A 27,007-nucleotide genomic window follows, 5' to 3' on the forward strand; every position below is an offset into this window, starting at 1 on the left:
CATAATTCTTGGCTTCAAGCCACAGAAAACAACTCTACACAGAAAGGGAATATTCCGGAAGAAGCAGATGGGCGTCAAGGGCTTGGAAAATGATCAGGAAACAGGACTGCAGCAGAGGACTAGGGAACAGGAAGATAACCACTATTTTTCAGCAGAAGCCGTTTGGTCAGGACGCTACTACCAATGCCACCACAGGGTACCACTGCTGGACACCACCATCCCTGTGAATGATGCTCAACTGTTTGTCTTTGTGCCACTTGTTCAAGATTCTGTGCCCCAGGAAGGAGAAAGTGATTGGCCAAGCCAGGTCCCATGTCCACGCCCTGGTCACTTGAGACAGGGAAAGGGTGTTTCTCATCCTTTCATACTTCCAAGGTGGGAGGGCAAACATATAGTGGTGGGGGAGCTCAAATTTAGGAAGGGAGGCTGGGCGCAGTGACTCACGCCTGTAATCCCAGCACTTTGGGAGGCAAGTGGATCGCTTGAGCCCAGGAGTTCAAGACCAGACCAGCCTTGGCAACAGAACGAGACCCTATCTCTACAAAAAATACAAAAATTAGCTGGGCGTGGTGGCATGCGCCTGTAGCCCCAGCTACTCCAGAGGCTAAGGTAGGAGGATCACTTGGGCCCAGGAAGATGGAGGCTACAGTGAGCCATGATTGTGCCACTGCGTTCCAGCCTGGGTGGCAGAGTGAGATCCTGTCTCAAAAAATAGATAGATAGATAAATAGATAGATAGATAGACAGACAGACAGACAGACAGACAGATAGATGGATAGATAGGATGGGAAGGGAAGTTTGGAGGCTTGGCAACCAAAACCAATGACACATTTCAATAAGCATGGCACTGACCTTGTCCTTGAAAAGTGCCCCATCTTGAAGGAGAGAAAGACAGTAAATAAACCAAACCCAACACAAAATAATAAACACTGTGCTAGAGACATGATCAAGACAAAGCTCCCCGGAGTCAGATGAGCAGGAGACAAATCTTGGTTCTGTGAGGTGTAAGCTGTGTGAGCTTGAAAAGGCGTTTAACCTCTAGTTACCTTCTCACTTGTAAAGAGAAGTTAATAATAGTCATGCCTTCAGAGGCTTTTATGAAATGAAGTATGGCAAGCAGACAGCATCATGCCTGATACACCAGATCACCCCAATCAATGTTAGCAATGATGGGTACCTCAGAGAGCTATGGGCACGCTATCGATTTTTGCTGAAAGGTCTTTTTGTTTTTTGTTTTTTGAGACGGAGTCTTGCTCTGTTGCCCAGGCTGGAGTGCAGTGGCTTGATCTTGGCTCACTGCAACCTCCACGTCCCGGTCCACATCCCGTGTTCAAGTGATTCTCCCACCTCAGCCTCCTGAGTAGCTGGGATTACAGGCACCCACCACCACGCCCAGCTAATTTTTGTATTTTTTCTTTTTGTTTTTTTGAGACGGAGTCTCGCTTTGTTGCCCAGGCTGGAGTGCAGTGGCATGATCTTGGCTCACCGCAACCTCCACCTACCGCGTTCAAGCGATTTTCCTGCCTCAAGTCTTCCGAGTAGCTGGGACTACAGGCACGTGCCACCACACCCGGCTAATTTTTTGCATTTTTAGTAGAGATGGGGTTTCACTGTGTTAGCCAGGATGGTCTCCATCTCCTGACCTCGTGGTCCGCTCACCTTGGCCTCCCTAATTTTTGTATTTTTAGTAGAGATGAGGTTTCACCATGTTGGCCAGGCTGGTCTCGAACTCCTGACTTCAAGCCATCAGCCCGTTTCAGCCTCCCAAAGTGCTGGGATTATAGGTGTGAGCCACTGCACCCAGCCTTGCTGAAAGGTCTTTTGTTCACTCACACAAAACTGAGGCCCTGGGGCTCTATCTACTCACATTTTCCTAGAAAACAGATTCATTTGAACTTGATTTGCCTTTGGAAGTGGGTAAGTGACTCTGCCTGAAAGCAAGGCGTAACTGCAGTCATCTCTTCCACATTTCTTCCCAGTTCCTTGTTTAACTCAGAGAGAAGTGGAATGGGTGCAGCAGCAGCTGGTCATGATACTTGCATCAGATTCTCAGAAGGCTGGGCAACTTCAAAAACAAAGTCGGAGACTGGGCAATATCCTGAGTCCTCATCTCTACAAAAAATGTTTAAAAAGTTATTTGGGGCCAGACGCGGTGGCTCACGCCTGTAATCCCAGCACTTTGGGAGGCCAAGGAGGGAGGATCGTGAGGTCAGGAGATTGAGACCATCCTGGTGAACACAGTGAAACCCCATCTCTACTAAAAAAAAAATATATATATATATATATATTAGCCGGGCGTGGTGGCGGGCGCCTATAGTCCCAGCTACTCGCGAGGCTGAGGCAGGAGAATGGCATGAACCCAGGAGGCGGAGCTTGCAGTGAGCCAAGATCACACCACTGCACTCCAGCCTGGGAGACAGAGTGAAACTCTGTCTCAAAAAAAAAAAAAAAAAAAGTTATTTGGGTGTGCTAACATATGTTTGTAGTTCCAGCTACTGGGGAGCCTGAGGGAGGAGAATCACTTGAGTCCAGGAGTTCGAGACTCCAGTGAGCTGTGATCGCACCACTCCATTCCAACCTGGGTGACAGAGCAAGACTCTGTCTCAAAAAAAAAAAAAAAAAAAAAAAAAAAGTGCTGGGAGCCTCTGCATTCTGCAGTAGAAGGAAGCTGTGCAGAAGGAGGCTTCAAGAATCACGATGTCAGGGGAGGACCTGGAATGGCAGGCACATACCCAAATACGGACGTCCAAAGAAACGAGCTGAAGTTGAAGAATATTGCCCCCCACCACCGGCCCTCCACCACCCAGCCATTATCTAATATTCTGGGATTGTTTAGGGAAAACGTTTTTCTTCATTTCCACTGTCTTGTCGTGTGATCTCTACTAAGTCGGAATCACTTCACGTCTTGGTTTTGTCCTCCAAAGCAGCACCGTCCAGTAGAACTTTCCAGTAGAATATTTGGAAATATTTTATATGTGTACTCTCCAGATATGGTAGCCACTGATTATTATTATTAGTTTTTGAGACAGGATCTCACTTTGTCACCCAGGCTGGAGTGCAGTGGTGCAATCACGGCTCACTGCAACCTCGACCTCCAGGGCTCAAGTGATCCTCCTGCCTCAGCCTCCCAAGTAGCTGGGACTACAGGTGCATGCCACCATATCTGACAAATTTTTTTGTTTGTTTTTTGTTTTTTGGTAGAAATGAGGTTTTGCCACGATGCCTCAGCTGATCTTGCTCAAACTCCTGAGCTCAAGTGATCCTCCTGCCTCAGCCTCCCAAAGTGCTGTGATTACAGGCATGAAGCACTGTGCCCAGCTGACACTGATAATTAAGCACTTGAAATGTGCCTTCTGTGACTGAGAAACTGAATTTTAAATTAAATTAAATTTAACTTAATGTAATTTTGTTTGTTTTTATTTTTAGAGACAGGGCATCTCTCTGTCGCCCAGGCTGGAATGCAGTGGCACAGTCATAGCTCACTGCAGCCTCAAACTCCTAGGCTCAAGTGATCCTCCCACCTCAACCTTCCAAGTAGCTGGGACTACAGGCATGTGCCATCATACCCATTTGACTTTTTTCATTTTTGTCTCACTTTGTAGCCTGGGCTGGTCTTGAACTCTCGGGCTCAACTGATCCTCCCACGTCGGCCTCCCAAAGCGCTGGGATTACAGGCATGGGCCACTGCGCCCGGCAAAACAAGCCATTCACCCTCTGCGGAGTCCAGACTTTCTTGCTGTCTTGCTCTTTGCCTCATTGACTTTATGCTATATTTTCTGGGCCAGAGGAAAACGCTACAACAATGCCTTTTGTTTTGTTTTTTTGGCTTAACACAACACAAATTTGTTTATCTCAGAAGTCCAAAGTGGGTCTCTGGGGCTAAACTCAGCAGAGCTGCTTTTCTTCTAGAGGCTCTCGGGGAGAATTTGTTTTTTGGCCTGTTCCAACATCTAGAGGCCACCCATGGCCTCGACCTATGGCCCCTTCCTCCATCTTCCAAGCACATCACTCCAACATCAATTCCACCTTCCTATCTCCTCTCTGCTCTGATCCTCCTGCCTCCTTTTGAGACAGAGTCTCACTCTGTCACCCAGGCTGGAGTGCAGTGGCATGATCTTGGCTCACTGCAACCTCCGCCTCCCGGGTTCAAGCGATTCTCCTGCCTCAGCCTCCCGAGTAGCTGGGACTACAGGTGCATGCCACCACACCTGGCTAATTTGGCGACAAAGTGAGATCCTGTCTCAAAAACTAATAATTTTTTAGTAGAGACAGGGTCTCAAATGTTGACCAGGCTGGTCTGGAACTCCTGACCTCCGGTGATCTGCCCACCTTGGCCTCCCAAAGTGCTGGGATTACAGGCATGAGCCACTGCACCTGGCCTCCTGCCTCCTTCTTAGAAGGACTCTTATGATTACACTGGTCCCACTCACTTAATCCAGGATAACCTCTCCATCTTAAGATCCTTAATTTAATCGCATTTGCAAAGCCTTTCCTACCATGTAAGGTGACATGAATTCACAGGTTGCTGGGATGAGGCTGTGAGTATCTTTAGGGGAAAAGGGGTGCATGACTGTTGTCCAGGTGGCCTTGGACCAATTCAGTTCCTCCCTCTTTCTCACTTCTAGTTCTCAAGAACGACTGTAGAATGTGCTGAGAACGCAATACCTTCAGATAAAGAGGAACCAGTAGAACAGCCCAGGCTCTGTTTCTGTCCCTCCTAGAAAAGGATGCCCTTCACTCCTTAGCCCAGCAAGTCTCATGACTCCTAAGGTATAAAACCCAGGACAGCGTCCTTTCCAGGGTCCCCCAGCTGTGGTGCAAGTGGGTTCCATCCACCCCAGGAAGCTCTTCTGAGCCTCGGGGGACTGGCTCTCCATGAATACTACGCTTCTGCCATCCCTTGCTGCCTATCTGTGAATAATAAAGTTGCTTTGTGGCCGGGTACAGTGGCTCATGCCTGTAATCCCAGCACTTTGGGAGGCTGAGGCAGGCGGATCACTTGAAGTCAGGAGTTTGAGACCAGCCTGGTCAACATGGCAAAACCCAGTCTCTACTAAAAATATAAAAATTAGCCAGGTGGCAGGGTGGTGGCAGGTGGCTGTAATCTCAGCTACTCGGGAGGCTGAGGCAAGAGAATCGCTTGAACCCGGGAGGCAGAGGTTGCAGTGAGCTAAGATTATGCCACTGCACTCCAGCCTAAGTGACAGATTGAGACTCCATCTCAAAAAAAAAAAAAAAAAAAAAAGTTGTTTTTGTAAGTTGTGTGAGTGTTCTGTCTCACTGGACTCATGCAAGTAGTAGAAATTGCAGCTGAAATGCAGTGGGCTAACGTGGTGCCAGTGTATAGGGAATCAGCCTTGCAGGGGGCACTGTTAAGCGTACCAGAGTAAGATTTTCTACTGTAAGCTGCCTACAACAAGGCTTTTACAAATGAATAGAAAATAGCATTTTAATTCTGGTCCTGATTTTTTTTGCTCAGCTCTTGTTTACCAACTTGGCATCTTGTGGCCAGAGCGAGCCGGCATGGGAACTTCAGAGAGTTTGCAAAACCCCTTTAAAACTAAGCTGCATAAATATCATTTGAAAAGGTTAGAGACAATGGGTGCTTATGGCCTCTCTTCTCTGTGAGCTTGCCAAGGCACGCCAGGTTTTACTCCTTTGGGATGTTTCCAACTACAAAGTACTTTTCCACTCCCAAGATCACACAGCCTTCCAAATGAAATATTTAAAAAAAAATCAGAGTCTGTGAGAAAAAAGAATGTCTATATATATACACAAATATATATATACACAAATATATATATTTACATATATACACAAATATATATATTTACATATATATTTACATATATACAAATATATATATTTACATATATAAAGACATATATGTATATATGTACATATATGTGTATATATGTATATATGTACATATATGTGTATATGTATATATGTACATGTGTATGTGTATATGTACATGTATACATGTATATGTACATGTATATGTATGTGTATATGTACATGTATACATGTATATGTATGTGTATATGTACACGTATACATGTATATGTACATGTATATGTATGTGTATATGTACATGTATACGTGTATATATATGTATATATATGTGTGTGTGTATATATATATACACAAATATATATATATATTTACATTTAGGTATTTCCAGAGATTTTTATTTCAGATATAATAGAAACTCATGTTTTCGTATAACATATGGACTGATCAACAATAAGAATGGGCTAAATGAGCTAAGGTAAAAGGAATCTTTAGATTAGTCTGTGACTTTAGATTGGAAATGTGTTAATAGAAAAGGGAGTGATATAGGATACTTTAAACAATATCTTTGCCTGAAAGCCCAAGGCCTGTTCTAAGTCAGTGGATGTCAGTTTTTTGTATCACTTAGTGAACAATGACTGTAAGATATTTTTGCGTTTGTGGTACACAGATGTCACAATCAATTTGTTGCATCATAGCATTTTTGTAAATGTTTTCCTATGATCTTTCACCTATAGAGATGTGAAGAAATAGAAGGAGTAGAGGCAGGCAGTTGAAGGGTGAACGAGACAGTCGCCTGCAGATGCCCAACAGCAGCCAAGTCACATGTTGTCTACTCTTGACCTAGTCAGACGGTGGAAAAGCAGTGCCGATTATAGCCCTGGCTTTTCAACTGAAAACTTGTAATGAGAGACACTTGCTTCGTTTCTCAGTGGCCATTTCTTTACCTGAAAAGAATACCAATAGGGATGAGAAACTTAGCAAGGGGACACTCTTCACGTTTTGTTAGAAGTTCTGAGTTCAGTTTGTCAACACTGCAGGATGGCGGCTGATGGGTGGATGCCTCAACATAAGGAGAGTGCAGGATTCAGCTCACTCTTAACAGGCAGCAGGAAGAAACCCAAGTTGGGGGTAGGGGGAGAGTTGCTGAATTCCATCTACTGAAATCTGAAAAGCAAAATTGGTAAGAATGACATTTGAAAGACCATTGGAATGTATGATGCGCTGGGTCGAGAAATTTACAATAAACTCCAGTTTGAAGATGTGGCGTCAAGAACCACACACTGAGAATGGATCACGCTGGTCCGCCTCCAGTTTGTTGAATCCAGGTTCCTGTGTTCCGGCTGCCTTTGGCCAGTAGCCCTGAGTCACCCTTTATCTGTCAAAGAATAAACAGGTTTTCTTTTTTTTTTTTTTTTTTAATTTATGAAGTATTTATTGATCATTCTTGGGTGTTTCTCGGAGAGGGGGATGTGGCAGGGTCATAGGATAATAGTGGAGAGAAGGTCAGGAGATAAACACATGAACAAAGTTCTCTGGTTTTCCTAGGCAGAGGTCCCTGCGGCCTTCTGCAGTGTTTGTGCCCCTGGGTACTTGAGATTAGGGAGTGGTGATGACTCTTAAAGAGCATGCTGCCTTCAAGCATCAATAAACAGGTTTTCTTCATTCAATGAGCAAATAAACTATTGTTTCCTTGCAATTTATATCTTGAATTGTGAAGAACATTTGTCCTGTAGAGTCTTCTATATTCTAGACCTTTTTGGTTGCATCCCTACACACTTCCTGTGAACTGGTGTTTACAGTACAAGCCCGAGACACTCACTCAGCTCTGCTTAAGTGGATTCATGAATTTGCAATCCTAGAAAGGCATAAAAAATAAGCATAGGCTGGGCATGGTGACTCACGCCTATAATCCCAACACTTTGGGAGGCCGAGGCAGGAAGATCACTTGAGCTCTGGAGTTCGAGACCAGCCTGGGCAACATAGCAAGACCCTGTCTCTAAAAAATAAAAATTTAAAAATTTTAAAAATAAAAAACAACAAAAAAAAGAAATAAGCATATAGGTGACAAAGAAAATAAGTTTTAACACAAACTATATCAATCCTGGTGTGAAAAGTTGTGTAATCATTGTGTTTCTTTTTATATGCTTTCTTCAGTTTTCAGTGGTTTGAAACATTTCAGGCAATCTGACATACTAGAGAATTTAACATACAATTTTAATTGTAATCCTTAGGAAGCTCTAGCTATTTAAGCGTGCAATCAACGTTTAAATGCTAAAGAGTTCTGACTTTCTAAATAGATAAGTTTGATTTTCAACATCTAGAAACACTTTAAGATTTTGATCTTACTAAAGGTATATTTTGATTAATGTATATTTGACTTATAAGACTTATCTAAATCCCTGTCAAGATTTTATTCTTCAATATGTAAGGCTGTCTCTTAGGTGCCTGCAAAATTCAGATTTAAAGAAAGAGCTGAACTTTCCTATGTGAACTGCAGGGTAAGTTCTTCTTTTAGAAGAATATAGAATATTGAGTGTAGGAGTGAAAGCCTTAGAGTATCATCATTCCACAAACGCTAAGAAAGTAATGATTCTAGACCATCAGCTGCCAAAACCATCAGGTGAAAAGCCAAGGGGACACACTCACAACAGATGCATCTGGCTAAAAATATATATATATTTATTTATTATTTTTTGAGACAGAGTCTCGCTCTGTCACCCAGACTGGAGTGCAGCGGTGCAATCTCGGCTCACTGTGGCCTCTGCCTCCTGGGTTCAAGCAATTCTCCTGCCTCAGCCTCCCAAGTAGCTGGAATTACAGACATGCACCACCACACCTGGCTAACTTTTGTATTTTTAGTAGAGACAGGGTTTCACCATGTTGGCCAGGCTGGTGTCGAACTCCTGACCTCAAGGGATCCACCCGCCTCGGCCTCCCGAAGTGCTGGGATTACAGGCGTGAGCCACTGCGCCCAGCCCATCTGGCTGATATTAATAAAACCTGAATCCATTCATCTCCGCATCACATCACATCACAAACAGAGGAACAGCCAGACATTCGTCTCCTGCTGGAAGTACACAATACCACCTAGAACACAGTCCTGCCAAAAAACCACTCCTGAGTGTGATCACTTCTCTAGGTTAAAGTTGTCAAATGTAGCAAATAAAAATGTAGAATGATTAAAAAAAAAATACAGGGGCTAAGCGCAGGGGCTCATGCCTATAATCCCAGCACTTTGGGAGGCTAAGGTGGGCATATTGCTTGAGCTTAGGAGTTCAAGACCAGCCTAGGCAACATGGTGAAACCCCTGTCTCTACAAAAAATACAAAAATTAGCCAAGCATGGTGGCTTGTGCCTGTAATCCCAGCTACCTGGGAGGCTGAAATGGGAGGATCACTTGAGCCCAGGAGGTTGAGGCTGCAGTGAGCCGAGATTGCATCACTGCACTGCAGCCTGGGTGACAAAGTGAGACCCTGTCTCAAAAGAAAAAAATACAGGATGCCTAAATATTACAGGGGGCACACTTACACTAATAAAATTATTCATTGTTTAGCTGAAATTCAAATTTAACTGGGCAGGCTGAATTTTATCTGGAAAATGTACTCTAAATCTAAACACCAGTTCACAGGAAATACATAGAGACACAGCCAGAAAAGTCTAAAATGTAGAAAACTCTACAGGACAAATGTTCTTCAAAAAATAAATTGCAAGGAAACAATAGTTTATTTGCTCACTGAAAGAAAAAAATACCCTATTTGTTCTTTGACAAATAAATTGCAGGAATGAAAGAGGGAGAAAAATCTATAGATTCTTTAGATTAAAAGGGACTTGGGCCAGGCACGGTGGCTCGCCCCTATAATCCCAGCATGCTGGGAGGCCAGGGTGAGGTGGGCAGATCACTTGAGGTCAGGAATTCCAGACCAGCCTGGCCAACATGGCGAAACCCTGTCTCTACTTACAAAAATTAGCCTGGTGTGGTGGCATGCACCTGTAGTGTCAGCTACTCGGGAGGCTAAGGCATAAGAATTGCTTGAACCCGGGAGGCAGAGGTTGAGCCAAGGTCACTCTACCACACTCCAGCCTGGGCAACACCGTGAGAGGAGAGGAGAGGAAAAGAGAGGGGAGGGGAGGGGAGGAGAGGGGAGGAAAGAAAGGAAGAAAAGGAAGAAAGAAACAAAAGAAAGTAAGGAAAGGAAAGAAAAGAAAGGAAGGAAGGGAAAAAAAGAAAAGGAAGAAAAGAAAGAAAAAGAAAAAAGAGAAAAGAAAGAAAAGAAAAGAAAGAAAAGGAAAGAAAGAAGACTTGAGAGGCATAGCAATAAATTTAATGTGTGGACTTTATTTGGACTTAATAAACATTTATGATACAATTAGGAAATTTGAAGACCAATAGAATATTTAGGAGTTATTGTTAAAAATTTTAAATACCATGATTGTGTTTTACAAAAGAATTTCTGTCTCTTAAATATACACCCTGAAGTATTATGAATGAAATGATTACAGTGCCTGAGATTTGCTTCAAAACAATCTTGTGGCAAGGTGCGAGGGGAAGAGAACAGAGATGAAACAAGATTAGCCGTTGCTGCTGGGCACTGTGGCTCACACCTCTAATTCCAGCTCTTTGGGAGGATTGCTGGAGCCCAGGATTTCAAGGCCAACCTGGGCAACATAGTAAGACCCTATCCGTACCAAAAAATTTAAAAATAAACCGGGCATGCTGGCACGTGCCTGTAGTCTCAGCTTCGAGGCTAATCATGCCACTGCGACCCAGCCTGGACAACAGAGTGAGACTTCATCTCCAAAAAAAGATTAGCAAGTGTTGATAATTTCTGAAGCTGGGGGAGAAGTACGTGGGTTCACTATATTAGCCTATCTTTGCACATATGTTAAAAATTTTTAGAAGTTTTTAAAAGGGGGGTTAAGAAAAACTAAGATTTTAAAAGTTTTTAAAAGGGGGGTTAAGAAAAACTAAGATTTAACTGTATAACTTAATAAATTGAATATTAAGACATCATCATCTGTAAGTTTGCGTGCCTTCATAATTGAAATAAATGAAAATTTAAATTAGAATTCACTGAAAAAAAAATGCCATTTTTCCAATCTGTTTACAGACCACTTGAATCTACCCAGTGATTCCTCTGGAAACCTGGGGGCGTGTGAGGACACCGCCCTACAGAAAGTGAAGCACGGCCAGAGCTGCCTGGAGCCCTGCCTGCGCCAGCTCGTCTCCTGCCTTGAGTCCTTTGCGGTGGGAAGCAGGAAACTGTTGTACCAACTTATGCTTCGGTGTTTTGTTTCCTTTCTTTCTCCTAAAATCATGGATTTTCTGGTTTTGTAATGTCAGGTCTTTATTTCGTAATTCAGCTTTAAGACAGGTTGTGGATTTTTTTTTTTTTGAGACGGAGTCTTGCTCTGTCGCCCAGGCTGCAGTGCAGTGGTGTGATCTTGGCTCACTGCAAGCTCTCCCTCCCGGGGTCAAGCGATTCTCCTGCCTCAGTCTCCTGAGTAGCTAGAATAACAGGCACCTGCCACCACGCCCAGCTAATTTTTGTATTTTTAGCAGAGACAGGGTTTCGCCATGGTGGCCAGGCTGTTCTTGAACTCCTGACCTCAGGTGATCCACCCACCTCGGCCTCCCAAGTGCTGGGATTACAGGCGGGAGCCACTGCGCCCAGCCTGGTTTGTGGATTTTTAAATTTCAGAACCAGGAAGACAGCGCTTCCAGCAACCCGTTTGCGCTCCCCAACTCTGTCACACCCCCCTTACCGACATTTGCGCGGGTGACCACAGCCTACGGGTCGTACCAGGACGCCAACATTCCCTTTCCTAGGACTTCTGGGGCCAGGTTCTGCGGAGCAGGTGGGTCTCTTTGGTTCTCTGATTCTAGATTCTGAGAGGGAGCAGCTGAGAATGTCATAGATTCTGTATAAACATCTTCATCAGAAAATGTTTGCTTTTACTCCGGAGAATTCAAACGAGACTTTCATAGTAGCGTGGCAGGGTCTGAGGTCCAGTCGGTGTCTGTGGACTCATCCTAAGAGTGTGCACCAGAATGGGGGTCTTAACTTTCTTCATTCTGATGAGCTTGGATTTGAGTCTTTACTCAGAGCCCCGATTCTTAGCAGGGGACAGTCCCCTGGTAGGGAGGCTTAGAGTCCCGCTGATGACTCTGCCCAGGCCACATACATCCTCTCTCTGGACCCTGGAGTGCCGACCTTTGTTCCTGGTAAGGGTCACTGCAGTCATGAGTCTTGCAGCTTATGAAAATGTGTCTTACCCTCAGGTATACAGAGAGAGAAGAAAGACTGGCCAGTCCTGCCTCAGGATTTCCCACGTCCAGCTTGTTGACACTGATTGCTCACGTGATGTCTCCTCCTTTAGGTTACCTGGTGTATTTCACAAGGCCCATGACGATGCATCGGGCGGTGTCTCCCACAGAGCCTACTCCGAGGTGAGTCTGGGAGATGCAGAAGCCGCTCTACGTTTCTGGGGCCAGAAGTGGCCAGAGATCTGGGAAGGACCACTGAGTTTGTCTTTGGACAATGCGTTTTAGTTCTTCAGTAAACTCCCATTATAAGATTTGAGAAAGATGGAAGTTTATTATAAAAAAGCTGAAATTTCTGCTCTAAGGTTTCTATCAAACCATTTGAAGTAGCTTGACAAAAGCTATTGTCAAAACAAGGCAAATTCTTTTTAAATGTGCTTTTCTCCTATTTTTTGTTTGTTTGAGATACGGTCTCACTCTGTTGCCCAGGCTGGAGTGCAGTGGCACAATCACGACTCACTGCAGCCTTGAATTCCTTGGGCTCGGGTGAGTTTTAAATGTGCCTTTTTAAAAAAAAAAAAAATGTGCTTTTCTGCTTTTTTTTGTTTGTTTGTGATAGGGTCTCACTCTTGCCCAGGCTGGAGTGTGGTGGCACAGTCACGGCTTACTGCAGCCTCCAACTCCTTGGGCTCAGGTGATCCTCCCACCTCAGCCTCCTGAGTGGCTGGGACTACAGGTGTGCACCACCATGCCCAGCTAATTTCTTTTCTTTTCTTTTCTTTTCTTTTTCTTTTTTGTAGAGACAGGGTTTCGCCATGTTGCCCAGGCTGTCCTATTGTTAAAGTATTATTCATTTTTTAAAATTATTTTAATGTTATTATTTAATTAATATTAAATACAACCAAAAAAATAACAGAATGATCATCTGTAGTTCCATAACACTAATATGCCACTTCTAACCTTACCAAGACATGTAATTTTTAAAAATTACATAAGTAGGCGAGGCCCAGTGGCTCATGCCTTTAATCCCAGCACTTTGGGAGGCTGAGGCAGGCGGATAGCCTGAGGTCAGGAGTTTGAGACCAGTCTAGCCAACATTGTGAAATACTACTAAAAATACAAAAAATTAACCAGACGTAGTGGCAGGCACCTGTAATCCCAGCTACTCGGGAGGCTGAGGCAGGGGAATTACTTGAACCTGGGAGGTGGAGGTTGCAGTGAGCCGAGATCGCGCCATTGCACTCCAGCCTGGGTGATAGAGTAAGACTCTGTCTAGAAAAAAAAAAAAAAAAATTAAGAAGTATGTTGGGAAAACTTAAACAATGAGGACGTTTTAAATTACAATGTGAAAGCCCTTCTTTTCCTTTTCCATGTCTCTGAGAGAGCCATGTTTAATAACAGAACATATTTCTGTCCAGTTGTCATTAATTTTCTGTGCTTTATTTTCTTTCTTTGTTTTTTTACAGATAATCTAGTGCAGCAGATAGGAGGGTGGACTTCAGAGCCAGACTGCTGGGTCCAAATTTTGGCCCTGTCATTTTATGACCTTGAGCAAGTTATCTCAACTTCAGCTTCAGTTTCTTCAACAGTAACATGGGGATGATCATAGCACCTACCACCTGCAGTTGCTGGGAAGATTAAGTTCCTCTAAAAACATTTGAAAGGCCGGGTGCAGTGGCTCACACCTGTAATCCCAGCATTTTGGGAGGCCGAGGTGTGAGGATCACTTGAGGTCAGGAGTTCAAGACCAGCCTGGCCAACATGGTGAAACCTGTCTCTATTAAACATAACAAAAAAAGTAGCCGAGTGTGGTGGCACATGCCTGTAATCCAGGAGGCCGAGGCAGGAGAATCGCCTGAACCCAGGAGGCAGAGGTTGCAGTGAGCTGAGATCGTGCCACTGCAGTCCAGCCTGAGTGACGGAGTGAGACTCTGCCTCAAAAATAAATAAATAAATAAATAATAAAATAAAAATAAGAAAAGCATTTAAAACACCACCTGGCACATTGGAAGTCCTCTATGTTTCCTGTTTCGATTACTGGTTTTTAAAACTTTAGGGTTATACAGTAGACTTCTGGTTCTGCAGTCTGGTGACCAAGATATAATAACTTGCAGACCTCCCTGCTGCAAACCCCTGAAGGTGCTGGACACAGTATAATCAGCATAGTTGTGAAGCATGAGCTAACAAGAAAGAAAGGGGACTGAGTGAGGTGTGTGAGCAGACACTGCTGCTTTGCCGAGAAGTGGCCAGTCTCTGCAGTAACCTGGGCAGATGACACCTGGGTCCCATGAGAACTGGGGTTCAGTACTAGGGAACACCTGCATCACTCCCAACTCCTTATTGGAGTAGAAAACAGTCCACTTTTCTCAAAGGGAAACAAAGAATATCTATATCTGGACTTTGGATTAGAGGGAAAATTGTTCCTATTAGAATGTTTTTCAACTGACAGTCCTTTACTGAGGTATAGTTGACAATACACAAATCTGAAGATTATAGCTCGGTGACCAACACTCATATTAAGATATAGAACATTGTCCTCACCCCTAAAGGTTCCCAGTCCCTTTTCCCCAGCCCTTCAGCACCCAGAGGACACCACTATCTTGACTTGTCATCATAGTTTAGTTTTGCCTGTTCTTGAACTTCATCGAACTGGAATCGTGCAGCATGGCCTGTTTTATGTCTGGCTTACTTTGCTCAACTTCATGTTATTGACATTGATCCAAATTGCTGCAAGTGTCAGTATGTCCATCGTACGAATATAACACAGTTTATTCATTGTCTTATTGATAGATATTTGCATCATTTCCAGTTTTTGGCTGTCATGGGCAAACCTGGACACATATGTTCATAAAAAGACTTGTATATTAATTCCTACACCTGACAAGAATTCCTCAGTCATTGGATAGGTGTATGTTTGAGAAATTACCAAAAGGTTTGTGCCCAGCAGTTGTGCCATTTACCCTGTCACCAGCAATGTTTCAGAGCACTGGTTGCTGCACGTTCTCTGCAAAACGTGGTACTGCCAATCTTTTTACACTTGATCTTGGCCAAATGGCCGAGAAGAGATTGCTAATCTTTTCAAGTTTAGCCACTGTGGTGATGAGAGAAAGAGCATGCAAACTGGAAGCAGCAGTGTGTTTATAACCCAATCTCAGAAGTGAGATGGTATCACTTCCCCCATATTGTATTACTGACAGGGATCAAAACAAAAGAATACAGACACTCGACCCAAACATATACTTGTACACCAGTGCTCACAGCAGCTTTATTCCCAATAGCCAAAAGGTGGGAACAGCTCAAGTGTCCATCAACAGATGAATCAACAAACAGAATGTGGTGTATCCATGCAATGGAATATGATTCCTCCACATAAAGGAATGAGGTTCTGATACACGCTACCACATGGATGCACCTGCAAAGCCTCATGCTGAGTGAAATAAGCTACACACAAAAGGACAAATATTATGATTTCACCAGGTATAGGAAAGAACTCCGAACAGGCAAATTCATAAACACAGAAAGTAGAGGTTACCAAGGGCCGGGCAGTGCAGAGAGTGGGGCATTCTTATTGAATGGGTATGAGGTTTCTGTTTGGGAAGATACAGTCCCGGATTTGGATAGTGGTGATGATTGCACAGCATCATCAATGTACTTAATGCCACTGAACTGTACATTTTAAAATGGTAAAAATGGGGGAAAATGTTTAAAATGGTAAATGTTTATGTTATATATATTTTACCACAATTTAAAAAAAAAGCATCTATTCACAAAGCGGGTCTGTGCTGTGTACTAATTAAGGTCCACTTGATAACAAATGCTCTTTTTATAATTAATTTTTAAATTCGTTTTTCTTTATATTTATTTTGTTTTTACCACAATAATGCCTAAGAAATGCTTTTTTTTTTTTTTTTTTTTTTTTAATTGGCTTCCTCAAATGCTGGGGAGCAAATGCCAACTCCTTTTTCCAGAACGCCTGTGCTCTCTTTGCCTGTGAACAGTAACAACAAATGCTTATATCTGGTCTCTTGGATGTCAACTTGGAAAAGCTAAATGATTTTTCAAAATTGTTACCAAGGCTTTCTTGTGGTTGCCTAAGAAATTCCCATAAGCTCGAAACAATCATTTCTGAAATCTTAGAACCAGGAGATAAAAATCACGATACATTTGCCAAAGTCTACCCCCAGGTTTTTGCTGTAACTCGGCTACTAGTCATTCAAGGCATAAAGGGAAAGCAGGGGGGAGGTTCGAGCCCTCAGCCACAGGTCCACTGTGTGTGCATGTCAGTTACACTACCAGGGAAACAAGAAACGAGTATCCTACACAAGGGAGAAAAAAGTTTGTACAGCTTTTATCGTAAAGGAAAACTTAAACCTTAAAGGTTAAAACTTAAACCAGGCTGGGCGCAGTGGCCCATGTCTGTAATCCCAACACTTTGGGAGGCCGAGGCAGGTAGATCACTTGAGGTCAGGAGCTCGAGACCAGCCTGGCCAACATGGAGATACCTCATCTCTACTAAAAATACAAAAATTAACCGGATGTGGTGGCGCATGCCCGCAGTCCCAGCTACTTGGGAGGCTGAGGCAGAAGGATCACTTAAACCCCAGAGGCAGAGGTTGCAGTGAGCTGAGACTGCCCCACCGCACTCCAGCCTGGGCGACAGAGCAAGACTCCATTTCAAAAAATAATAATAACTGAAATCAAACATCGTGATTGTCTAATCCAGATGGAGAGGCCTTACATTACAGTAGGCAGATTAGAGGTGGTGAGTGATATAAGTGGTGAAGGGTGGGCTTCCAGGAGCTGCTCAAATTTGTGGGGCCTGGAAACCACACACAGGAAGCCCCAAGAAAGCTCCTCTAAGCACAAGGGGCATTGGTCGTCTGCTGTGTCAGACTGCCACGTGGCCAGTGGGTCACCAGCACACCACAGGGTCCATTCACAGGTGGGTCCCCAGCCAATGGGCGGGAGCGGGAAAGAGGGGTCCATGCCAAGGCCAACCTAGGTTTTCAGAATGAAAGAAGAATGGGTTCGTTCGGGAATCTGACCATGTGCCTCTGACTCCAGCTCTGCCAAACACTAGGCACCACTCTTAACTAGGTCTCAGTTTCCTCATTTGTAAATGTGGGAAGAAAATACCCCCCGTTCAGCGTTGCTATAAGGATGAAAGGTAATGAACTATTTATAAAGTGCCTGTTGTTTGGGGTGCTCAGATGAATGGGGGCCACCATGCTGAAGTCTGCCTTTGTTATTTAAAATAGTTTTAATGATATGCTCTATGGGAACTCTGTCCTTTCTGCTCAACTTGCAGTGAACCTAAAACTGCTCTAAAACATAGTCTATTTTTTAGAAAAGCAAGGTTCCCTTTGAGCATCACTGCCAACTTTGGTCTTCCTGCTGCTCTGAGGTAACCAGTTATCGGTTTGGTGTGTCCTTCCAGAATATTCTCTATGTATTTACAGATATATACATGTACCATAGCAGACATAACGCATCATTTCGTGTTTTGTTTTGTTTTTTGAGATGGAGTCTCTCTCTGTTGCCCAGGGTGGAGTGCAGTAGCGCAGTCCCTGCTCACTGCAACCTCTGCCTCCCGGGTTTGAGCAATTTTCCTGCCTCAGCCTCCCGAGTAGCTGGGACTACAGGCATGTGCCACCATGCCTGGCTAATTTTTTTGTATTTTTAGTAGAGATGGGGTTTGCCATGTTGGTCAGGTTGGTCTCAAACTCCTGACCTCAAGTGATCAGCCCGCCTCGGCCTCCCAAAGTTCTGAGATTACAGGCGTGAGCCACCATGCCTGGCCCATTTTGCATATTTCTGTGTGCTTGTTGATACGGTTTGGCTCTGTGTCCCCATCCAAATCTCATGTTGACTTGTAATCCCCAGTGCTGGGGGAGGGACCTGGTGGGAGGTGATTGGATCATGGAGGCAGATTTCCCCCTTGCTGTTCTCGTGACAGTGAGTGGGGAGAGAGAGAGCGAAGTGGAGTGGGGGAGGGTGTTACACACTTTTAAACAACCACATCTTTGCTCTTTCTCTCCTGACACCACATGAAGACATGCCTTGCTTCCCCTTTGCTTCTCACCATGATTGTAAGTTTCCTGAGGCCTCTCAAGCCATGCAGAACTGTGAGCCGATTAAAACTCTTTACAAATTACCCAGTCTCAGTCATGTCTTACAGCAGGGTGAGAACAGACTAATACACGCATCTCGATCTCCTTTCTTGCTGTCATCTGACTGTTCTATGAATCTTGATTAAAAGTATGTGATCGTTAAGATACTGACTTATACATCATTTGTTGGAAGGAAGAAAAAAAAGAAGCAAGAGAGGAAGAGACGAAAAGATAAAAACTGGTTTTGTTACTTTGAAAGTGGAGTTGGCCTGACAAAATTAGTCATAATTGCGGGTGAGACAGAGGAAGGCAGCCCTGACACCCTTGGCTGTGTGTTGCTGTTCTGCTGGTGAGCACACACAATTTCACACAGCGTCTGCATCAGACAAGGATCTCCACGATGGTGACGGATCAAGACAAAAATCAAGACCACTTGGTTATGGTGTTTGAACACAGACAAAACCTGAACATTTTCGAAGCCACAAATACCAACCATTGCCCCGACTTCTCCCAGCCAGTATGAGGGATGGCTACTTCTTTACCAATTGCAGCTATAGCCTCACTCTCATCTACCCTTCCTATAATTAAGCTTTAGTAAGATATCCAATCATAGAATTATCCTTGCTTCCAACAGCAACATCTAACCCTGAGCAAATCTCCACTTCCATAAACCCACCCCCAAATCACCAGCCAGAAGTGCAAATCCTGTAATAAGGCCCTTAGAGCACTTTCTTTCTGAAATGCCCCAGGTTTCCATGGTGCAAGGTTTTCCTTCTCTGAAATGAGCAATAAACCCAACTTGCTTAACCGCAGGTGTGTTCCTGCTGGTCTTCAGCTGGAGGTATTCACAGGGATTTTCTTTAAAACTTGAAAAACAATGGATCCGGTGGCTCACACCTGTAATCCCAGCACTTTGGGAGGCCGAGACAGGTGGGTCACCTGAGGTCGGGGGTTCAAGACCAGCCTGGCCAACATGCTGAAACCCTATCTCTACTAAAAATACAAAAATTAGCTGGACATGGTGGTACGTGCTTGTAATCCCAGCTAATCGGGAGGTTGAGGCAGGAGAATCGCTTGAACCCAGGAGGCGGAGATTGCAGTGAGCTGAGATTGTGCCACTGCACTCCAGCCTGGATGACAGAGCAAGACTCCATCTCAAAAAAAAAAAAAAGAAATCAAAGAAAAACAATGGATCCTGCCCTAAATACTCATAGGCCAACCCTCATTAATAACTGCTTCCCACAGTGGATTTAATGACCACCTTCCCGATACCCATTTCCCATATCTCTTGGTAACCACCACTAAACCCACTTTTCAAGTAACCCCTCCCAATCAGCCTACCTGTCCAACAAGTTGACTTCCAGGAGCCCCCAAGACCCAGGCACTCAGAGATGAAGCCAGAGTAGATCTTTCACAGGGCCCAGGAAACTTCCAGGCCCACCTGCAGGGCCCCAAGCTGACTGGCAAGCACTTAAACCTTGCTGGTGGGCGGCCCAAGGCTTCACTACACCTGTCAGCCCCTAGACCTCAGCAGCCGATTGGTATAGGAAAAGCAGATGGATGGACTGGAATTGTGAATGGGATTATTTTTCCATGATTTAAAATGTGTATATGTGCAGAATTTTGGTTTTTTAAAGAAAAACTGCTAACATAAATTTAAGTTCTTTGTCATGTCTTTTTTTACTTAATATATTATCATTATTTGCTCCAAATTATTCCAAATCCCTTGCACTCAAATCTCTCAGAACTGACTTCAGCTGGCCTGTTTGAGTTATTAACAAAACCTCTCTTCCCTTTTACTCTCTGCAATCAGCTTTTGAGACTATTTAGAAGAAAAGTCAAGTTTTCTTGGGTGACACTATTATTCCCATGGACTATGTAATAGTCACAATGCCAAAACTCTTTAGGGAGGGACTTTTCAAATATAATTTTAATTTTCACTATCTATTAAGTAAGCTATTAACCTTAATGTCAGGCTGATGACTTCTGGCCATATTGGCATAACATTTGAAATGTCAAACACACCCATAAAAGCTGCCTCATAATAAATCTGTTGATAAGCACACATTCTTTGGGTGTGTGCTTTATTTGACCCATATAAACATTTGGCTCCAGGTGTAGCCATCCCTATTAAAACAAAGTGGAAGAATGAATGAAAGTGGTTTGCACCCAACAATGGGTGCTGAGTGCTGCCTCCAATACGTGTCATTCTCAAGAAAAAAAAAAGAAAAGACTGGCCGGGCGCGGTGGCTCAAGCCTGTGATCGCAGCACTTTGGGAGGCCGAGGCGGGCAGATCATGAGGTCAGGAGAACGAGACCATCCTGGCTAACACGGTGAAACCCTGTCTCTACTAAAAATACAAAAAAATTAGCCGGGCGCGGTGGCGGGCACCTGTAGTCCCAGCTACTGGGAAGCTGAGGCAGGAGAATGGCGTGAACCTGGGAGGCGGATCTTGCAGTGAGCGGAGATCGCGCCACTGCACTCCAGCCTGGGCTGGAGTCTCAAAAAAAAAAAAAAAGAAAAGATTAATAATAAAATACATGTCATTCTTCTTAGCCATGCACTGAGCAGCCTGCAAAAACTTCCCTTTTTATATTTAAAAAAGTTTTGTTTTGGGTTTTTGTGGCAAGAAAACCTTACAATATTTAACTAGCTTTTGTTCTGTTTAGTTTTTGTTTTAAGACAAGGTCTCACTCTTTCACTCTGTCACCCAGGCTGGAGTGCAGTGGTGCAATCATAGCTCATTGCAGTCTCAACCTCCTGGGCTCAAGGGATCCTCCCGCCTCAGCCTCCCAAAGTGTCAACTAGCTTTTGTTTACATGTAAAAACTCAAAGAAACATTAAAAAATCAAACAGGGCCAGGCGCAGTGGCTCATGCCTGTAATCTCAGCACTTAGGAGGCCGAGGCAGGTGGATGGCTTGAACTCAGGAGTTCAAGACCAGCGTGGGCAACATGGTGAAACCACGTCTCTATAAAAAATACAAAAAAATTAGCTGGGTGTGGTGGTATGTGCCTGTAGTCCCAGCTACTTGGGGGGCTGAGGCAGAAGGATTGCTTGAACCCGGGAGGTCGAGGCTGCAGTGAGCCGAGATTGTGCCACTGCACTCCAGCCTAGGTGACAAAGTGAGACCCTGTCTCAAAAAAAATAAATAAATAAAATCAAACAGTACAAAACATTAAAAATATAAAAGTAAAATTCTGTTCCCACCCCAACTCCCTCAGGCCGATTCGCCAGAGAAAATTCCCATTAACAATGTGGCCTTCCAGAAATTATCTATGTATTTATAAATGTTTCTTCATCAATTTATAAATACATTTAGAAATGTACATTTATATATAAATGATATATATTTATATATCATTTATATATATTTAAACATTGATATAGTTTATATATATCATTTTTAAGAAACAGAACCACACCGGCCGGGCGCAGTGGCTCACGCCTGTAATCCCAGCACTTTGGGAGGCCAAGGCGGGCGGGTCACAAGGTCAGCAGTTCAAGACCAGCCTGGCCAACATGGTGAAACCCCGTCTCTACTAAAAATACAAAAATTAGCCAGGCGTGGTGGCAGGTGCCTGTAGTCCCAGCTACTCAGGAAGATGAGGCAGGAGAATCACTTGAACCCGGGAAGCAGAGGTTGCAGTGAGCCGAGACCGCGCCATTGCACTCCAGTCTGGGTGACAGAGCAAGACTCCATCTCAAAAAAAAAAAGAAGAAAGAAAGAAATAGAACCACTTTTTTATTATTATTTTTAATTATTATTATACTTTAAGTTCTAGGGTACATGTGCACAACGTGCAGGTTTGTTACATATGTATACATGTGCCATGTTGGTGTGCTGCACCCACTAACTGGTCATTTACATTAGGTATATCTCCTAATGCTATCCCTCCCCCCTCCCCCCACCCCACAACAGGCCCTGGTGTGTGATAGAACCACGTTTTATATGTATTTTGTCTATGTGTTCTTTGAACAATATTTACAGCAGCACATATAATCCGGATCCATGTTTTCCCAGTGTTTTGTAGTATTCCATTGTATGAACATATCCACAATTTCTTTTATCAGTTCCCTGTTGATGAACATGTATTTAGGTTGCTTCCCCTTTTTCTCACTGTAATAAACAAAGTGAAAGTAAACATTCTGGCCAGGTCCAGTGGCTCTCATCTATAATCCTAGCACTTTGGGAGGCTGAGGTGGGAGGATTACTTGAGCCCAGGAGTTCAAGACCAGCCAGGGCAACACAAATGACACGCCCTCATCTTTACAAAAAATAAATTTAAAAAAAGTAGCTGGGCACAGCAGCTCATGTCTGTGGTCTCAGCTACTTGGGAGGCTGAAGTAGGAGGATCGCTTGAGCCCAGGAGTTCAAGGCTGCAATGAGCCATAATCTCGCCACTGCACTCCAGCCTGGGCAGCAGAGTGAGAAAGAAAACCATTCTCATACAAACATTTTTGTGCATTTGCGTAAGCACATCGTTGGGGTCCATTCCCTCTAATGAAGTTGAATGAAAGGACTGAGTATTGAACATTCAGAGCACTGTTGCCAAAGTGTTTTCCAAGAAGCCTTCCCCAATTCACAATGCCATCAGCAGCGTACAACCCTGCATGCTTCCCCACACACTCGCAAACACTGTGTTTTCTCAGCTTTTAATCTTGCCAGCCAGGGAGGCAGGAAGTGCCATGGCCTGTGTACGTGCGTGTGCTTTTAGCCAGTACGCAGTGAGTTCAAGGTTGCTGCCATTTCTGAATACAGGGGCCCAATTAAATAAATGCACATGCAGAGTACTAAGAGGTATAAATGCTGTTTCAAAAGTTTGTCTTTTTTTTTTTTTTTTTTTTTTTTTTAGAGAGTCTTGCTCTGTCACCCAGGCTGGAGTGCAGTGGCACGATCATAGCTCACTGTAGCATTGATCTCTTAGGCTCAAGCAAACCTCCCGCCTCAGCCTCCCTGAGTAGCCCTGAGGCACGCACCACCACACCTGGCTAATTTTTAAATTTTTTTTGTAGAGACCGAGTCTCACTGTGTTGCCCAGGCTGGTCTCGAACTCCTGGTCTCAAATGATCCTCCTACTTTGTCTTCCCAAAATGTTGGGATTACTGGCATCAGCCACCATGCCCGGCCTATCCTTATTTCTAAGCATGACTAATTGGCTTTGCAGCCTAAATTGGAAAGATTTTCACGTACTAAGTAGCACTTTTGTGCCACTTTCTGATTACTCCTTGATCTCAAAATGTCAAGCTAAGAATCAAGAGAACCTCAAACTAACATAATTACAATTTTGATTCAATTATTTAGAAAGGCCACCTCATGTACAGGCACGGTGGCTCACACTTGTAATCCTAGCACTTTGGGAGGCTGAGGCAGGAGGATCACTTGAGCCCAAGAGTTCAAGACCAGCCTTGGCAACTTAGTGAGATGCTGACGCCATTAAAAAAAAAAAAAGTCAACCGGGCGTGGTTGCTCACACCTATAATCCCAGCACTTTGGGAGTCTGAGGCAGGTGGATCACAAGGTCAGGAGATCGAGACCATCCTGGCTAACACGGTAAAACCCCATTTCTACTAAAAATACAAAAATTAGCCAGGCATGGTGGCACACACCTGTAGTCCCAGCTACTTGGGAGGCTGAAACTCCCGGTTCAAGGAGAAACACTTGAACCCGGGAGGAGGAGGTTGCAGTAAGCCGAAATTGCACCATCACACTCCAGCCTGGGCGACAGAGCGAGACTGTCTCAAAACAAAAAAAGAAAAAAGTCAGCACAAGTCATTTGAAATCATGGTAATGGTAACAATTCATAGGGGTCACCATATTGTATGTTTATATCAATATTCTCAAGAATATGCTAAATAGAAATCAAGTATAAGTATGGTAAATCTTACACCTTTTCTTTACCTCTAATGAACAGCTTTGGAAGAAGGTAATTACTGTTGTTATGAGAAGTCTTAAAACCCTTACTGGCCAGGCGCGGTGGCTCATGCCTGTAATCCCAGCACTTTGGGAGGCGAAGATAGGCGGATCACCTGAGGTCAGGAGTTCAAGAACAGCCTGGCCAACATGGTAAAACGCCATCTCTACTAAAAATACAAAAGTTAGCTGGGTGTGGTGGTGGGCGCCTATAATCCCAGCTACTCGGGAGGCTGAGGCAGGAGAATTGCTTGAACCCAGGAGGTGGAGGTTGCAGTGAGCCGAGATCGTGCCATTGCACTCCTGCAAGGGTGACAGAGCGGACGACAGAGCGAGACTCTGTCAAAAAAAAAAAAAAAAACCTACCAATAAACTTTTTATTTTAGAAGATTTTTAGATTTACAGCAAAATTGCAAAGATGTACAGAGTTCCTATATCCCACGCCCAGTTTACCCTATTTATTAATAAATACAGTGATCTCATGTACAGGCACGGTGGCTCACATTTGTAATCCTAGCACTTTGCGAGGCTAGGATTAATATTAATATTGTACATTAGCATGGTAGATTTGTCATCATGAATGAACCAATATTGGAACATTATTACTAACTAAGGCTCACACTTTACTCAGATTTCTTTAGTTTTCACCTAATGTCCCTTTTCTGTTCCAGGGTCCCATCCAGGATCCCACATGACATTTCGTTTTCTTCTCTCCCTCCGTAGGTTCCGCCTGGCTGTAAGTTTCTCAGATTTTCCCTGGTTTTGATGATCTTGACAGTTTTGAGGAGTGCCAGTCAAGCATTTTGTAGATTGTCCCTCAGATGGGATTTCTTTCTCACGAGCCTAGCCTTAGGTTCTGGATTTAGAGGAGGATGGCCATAGCGGCAAAATGCCTTCTTCACTGCATCATACCTACTATGATATCATATCATATCATACTACCGACATGACTTTTATCACTGTTGGCGTTGACCTTGATGGCCTGGCTGAGTGAAATACATTTCTAAACTTTCCCTGTTGGCATAAACAAGGATACAGGGCGTGATGAGTTGAGTCCTGATGGTTTCCAACGTAAATCATGGTGGTGAGGTTGTGTATTAAGGGGCAGGAAAGGCACGTTCTTTCCAGGAGGTCCCATCAGGAGAGCAGGAAGAACTCTACGCCAGAGCATAAAAAACTTCAAGGCGCCGGCACGGTGGCTCACGCCTGTAATCCCAACACTTTGGGAGGCCGAGGCGGGCAGATCACCTGAGGTTGGGAATTCGAGACCAGACTGACCAACACGGAGAAACCCCGTCCCTACCAAAAATACAAAATTAGCCAGGCGTGGTGGCACATGCCTGTAATCCCAGCTACTCGAGAGGCTGAGGTAGGAGAGTCGCTTGAACCCGGCAGGCAGAGGTTGCGGTGAGCTGAGATCGTGCCATTGCACTCCAGCCTGGGCAACAAGAGGGAAACTCCGTGTCAAAAAAAACAAAAACAAAAACAAAACAAAACTTCAAAGCATATTAGAAATTTAGAAATGCATTCTTCAAATGTATTGAGATAAGACTATTACCCGCACTTTGCAGAGAAGGAAATTGAGGCATAGTGCCAAACACACCAGCAAGCCGAGATGCAAATCCACATTGTCTGGCCACAGGGTCCAGGCTCTTAATTACTACCCACTGACTCACCAATGCGATCCTTTGTCTTAACTTGCATTACCCTGATTACTGGTGAGAATGGCATCTTTTTCGATTGATTGGCTATTGGACTTCTGTTCAAGACCTCGATTTGGAGAGGTATATAAATGGGGACCCATGAGGAACAGGTTCAGCGTGGGACAGCAGATTTCCAGAGTCAGAGCTGGCAGAGACCTCGTGGGGGGGCATCGCCTGCTCAGAGTCAGGGCTGGGTAGCATCGCTGGTATCAGCACCTAGAATCATCTCAGAGTATAATTTAGGCAATTAGCCACCTTGGCTAGGATGGCCAGATTTTGCAAATAAAAATGCCAGATATCCATTTAAATTTGAACTTCAGGTTAAGAACAAGTATGTTCCAAATGACATCAGATTTGCCTGAGGATCCTGTATTTTATCTGACAGTACCCGCAGTGGCTGCCTTAGCCTTCAAGCCTGGTTTTCCAGCCTCCCTGGAATTTCTGTGAATTACTCAGTAATTCTTTTTTTTTTTTTTTTTCTTTTTTGAGATGGAGTCTTGCTCTGTCACCCAGGCTGGAGTGCAGTGGCATGATCTTGACTGACTGCAACCTCCACCTCCCAGGTTCAAGCAATTCTCCTGCCTCAGCCTCCCAAGTACCTGGGATTACAGGCACACACCACCACACCTGGCTAATTTATTTTTATTTATTTTTAGTAGAGTCAGGGTTTCACCATGTTGGCCAGGCTGGTCTCGAACTCCTGACCTCAAGTAATCCGCCCACCTCAGCCTCCCAAAGTGCTGGGATTACAGGTGCGAGCCACTGTGCCCGGTTCAGTATCTCTTTCATAAATCTCTTTCCTGCTTAACACAGCTGTAGTGGAGATTGTTGTGTGCCACTAAAACCCTTTACACTGTGTCTTTATCAATGTGGAAAAATAAATGAAAGATCTAGAAGGCTGAGTGTTTTAAGAAAAATGGGACAGAACACAATTTTATATACATATATATTTTTTATTATATATTAGTTTTCTTATATATATTAGTGGTATATTTTATTTTAGGTTCAGGGCTACATGTACCGGTTTGCTATTTAGGTAAACTCGTGACTTGTGGGTTTAGTGTACATATTATTTTGTCACCCAGGTACTAAGTGTGGTACCCAATAGCTGGCTTTTATTTTCCTGAACCTCTCCCTCCTCCCACCCTCCACCCTCAAATAAGCCTGTGTCCGTGGTTCCCCTCTTTCTGTCCATGGAGAACACAATTCTCTATGGAAGAGA

At 44.0% G+C, this 27,007-nt stretch overlaps 1 long non-coding RNA gene across 1 annotated transcript; it reads left to right on the forward strand.

Moving 5' to 3' along the window:
* Nucleotides 1-11,320: 11,320 nt before the first annotated feature.
* LOC134738552 (uncharacterized) lies at nucleotides 11,321-13,825 on the forward strand. The gene is made up of 3 exons (XR_010124328.1): nucleotides 11,321-11,652; nucleotides 12,175-12,244; nucleotides 13,525-13,825. It is a non-coding gene; the product is annotated as an uncharacterized LOC134738552 (long non-coding RNA).
* Nucleotides 13,826-27,007: the final 13,182 nt, after the last annotated feature.

This window comes from Pongo pygmaeus, chromosome 18 (genome assembly GCF_028885625.2).
Source record: "Pongo pygmaeus isolate AG05252 chromosome 18, NHGRI_mPonPyg2-v2.0_pri, whole genome shotgun sequence".
Classification (NCBI taxonomy): Eukaryota; Metazoa; Chordata; class Mammalia; order Primates; family Hominidae; genus Pongo; species Pongo pygmaeus.